The 3,038-nt window shown below is 36.3% G+C and overlaps 1 protein-coding gene across 1 annotated transcript in view; it reads right to left on the bottom strand.

Moving 5' to 3' along the window:
• The window catches only part of LOC118334851 (choline transporter-like protein 5-B), a 42,229-nt gene that overhangs the window by 7,561 nt on the left and 31,630 nt on the right, over positions 1-3,038 (bottom strand). The gene's annotated exons all lie outside the window — the stretch shown is intronic.

The raw sequence follows: 3,038 nt of genomic DNA, 5'->3' as shown, positions 1-3,038 counted from the left end.
CTCAAACTGCTGAAACAGTTAATGCTGGTTCTGATAGAAAGGGGTCAGAACACACAGTGCAGAGCAGTCTGTTGGTATGGGGCTGCAGAACATTATGACCACCAGGGTGCCCAGGTGCTCAGAATGTTATGGCTGATCGGTCCCTCTAGTGTCTTCTGGAGTAGCAATATGAAAAAAAATCCTGAGGCCACAACACTGAACACTCGCTGTTTGATGGCAATGCCGAAAGAAAAATCACAAACAGACCTATTTAAAAGGCAAAACCCTTTATGGAATACATAGATGTAGTTGCACACCATCTTGAAGAATGTATAGCCTTGTACAGTATGAGTATAAATACATACAAGTTTAAGGAGGAGACCTTTTTGATTCACAGCTTCCCAGAGATGATGCATGATAAAAGAATGAGAATGAAGAATGAGAAAAGGATCAATGCATTATAGCTGCAATAGGTAACAATTTTTTGTCATATTTACTGACACTTTCACGACATCCTGATAGTAGTACATGAGACAGATAATCTGTGAAAAAAAGTTCCTCTGGCTCCTCCCAGAAATCCAACAGGCCTGAATGAAAACAACCATTTAGAGCCAAGAAAGATAGTTGATCGTTAAGTCTCATTCCTAGGACAAACTCAACAATCAACTATCCTCAAGCCACCAACCCAAAGCCTCTTTCTATCTTTCTTGACTCTGATTGGTTGTTTTTTGCTCAGGCCCAGTGGATTCTTACAAATACCATTAGGAACACTAGGAGAAACCTGTCAGAATATAGTGATTTTTTTGTTATTGTATTAAAGTTACCCACAGATTTAATGGTGTAGGAGGAAAAAAAAACTGAGAATTCAAAATTCAAAAATTTAATGTGGAGGATGTCAATATCACCAACAATGATATAAATGGTTTAAAGCTGTAACCTTTACATCAAGGTTATACTTTAAAACCCTGACACCTAAATTGGAGTCTTCAGCAGTAACATAACATAACGCAGATGGTCCTTGAGCTCTGTGTGTATATGTGCATTTATCTACCTGTGTTTCAGTCTAAGGCCAGTCCTGACCTCCCTCTCAGGCTCCATCTTTACCGCACTGATGGTATTCAAGGATTGGCTGGCCTGTCAGACTGGCCATGGTTGGATGACTGCTGCTTAGCAACAGCAGAAAAGGATGAAATATTATCCAATCTTTTCTCTTTTCTCTGTCTCCCCCTTTGTCTCTGGATAATTATTATCAGATGCTTTTGAGTCAGGTTGAAACTGTGTATGTGGACCAGCTGGAAAAGGTGGATTGTGCTGGAATACATAATAAAGTGGCCACAGAGTGTGAATATAAATAATAATATGTAAATATATGTGTTGTCCATGGTGATTTATTGGTCAAATGGTGAATCAATAAACTGTACAGTATATAAGGAAACCAGAAACAGCCTCAGACAACACCCTGATGAAGCCAAAGAGTGTGGTGTACTGCAGACTTTTAATTTCGACTTCTATTAAATCTCACACTGGTCAGCACCTCCCTGCATGTACATTCTTTAATGGTTACATATATGATATTTAAAACATTAATAAAGCAGCAAACAAATATTCTCTGTGATGAGATATAGTGAGTCAGTGAATTAAGGATTTATTTCCACCAAACCAGAGTTGGCTAATTGTTGAAACAGTGGAAAGACTAACTTTTATTTTGTTTCTGTCCACTTTGAATGAAATTACAATGTCACAATGACATGCGAGGTAAAATGACAATTTGGTTTATGGAGTCTGGTGGCAATCAAGTGATATTACGTCCGGTTAAACAAAAGGTCTATCTCTGTCGGGATCCTTTCATAATGTTGTCAGACACCCAACCCGTTTCACCGCTATTTTCACAAGTGAAGTAAGGGTTATTTTTGTTGGTAACAGTGGAAAGACTAACAAAGACAGTTTTGGTGAGTTTTATTTTATTTCTGTCTGCTTTGAATTAAATTAAGATGTTACAATGATATTCAAAGTAAAATTACTGTTTTTGTCTATCGAGTCTGGAGAGCAATATTATAGCTGTTTATGGTTCTTTATAGGAATCCTAAAGGGGTGTCCACACCAATAACTATAACAATAATTCTAATGATAGCGATGTGTGATGCATCTACACTGATGAACCATATGTTTCAGGTAAAATTAAGTGTGATTGCAGCTGAATATTACATTATATAAGCATTAAATTAGTTTTATACCACAATGTTATTGATCAAATTGCTCTGAAATTGAACAATATTGTTTGTCACGGTCATAGTTATAGCATGGACCATCAACTTGAGTTATTTACAGTTATTGTTGGTCTTGGTGTGGACGGCCCTTAACAAAGACGGATTTGTCCAGTCTAGTTTGAGATTTGTTTTACAATTATGAAGGTACAAGGACTGTAGCCACAGTGCCTATTGTTTTGGTCTGAGCTAGTGCTCTAGTAAAATATTTAGTGGCAAGTCAGTTGGTTGAATTTGGTAAAATTGGTTGGTATTTGTTTGTGGACTGGATTTGTGCACACTATGAATTAGTCACAAATGTGTTTTGTACACTTGTAAATCTATTTTTTTTATTGTAAATCACAAAAGATGCATCAGTCACCAATATTTAGAGTTCCATACAAAGTATAATGGTTCATTATATCATATTATATCTTATTTGACCTTTTTGACATATGTGGCCTTAGATAATCTTATATATTATATATATATATGTATATATATGTATATATATATATACTTCTTTTCTGGTATTTTGAGTGAATTCTAGAGTGTATGCAGTAACAAGCAGCCGTTTCAGTCATAAAAACCTGGAAGATTTGAATTGTGATGTGATTTAACTGTATTGCTCGGTAAACTGTGTGAAGATGATTCAAGGCAAGTGGGTTTTTCTTTTACTGTGACTGCGGGGGCTGGTCTTGTTGACAGTAGGTGCATTTCACAAAATATCCTGTTTTTGAGGAACTTTCTTTTTATACTGTTACTATTAGTTTCTGGCTCGCATCTCAAATTCTTATAGTCAGACTCGCCATCCCT

The sequence above is a fragment of the Morone saxatilis genome, unplaced genomic scaffold (assembly GCF_004916995.1).
Source record: "Morone saxatilis isolate NCDOM2014 unplaced genomic scaffold, NCSU_SB_2.0 Contig23, whole genome shotgun sequence".
Taxonomy (NCBI): domain Eukaryota; kingdom Metazoa; phylum Chordata; class Actinopteri; family Moronidae; genus Morone; species Morone saxatilis.
This window is presented reverse-complemented; position numbering and strand designations above follow the sequence as displayed.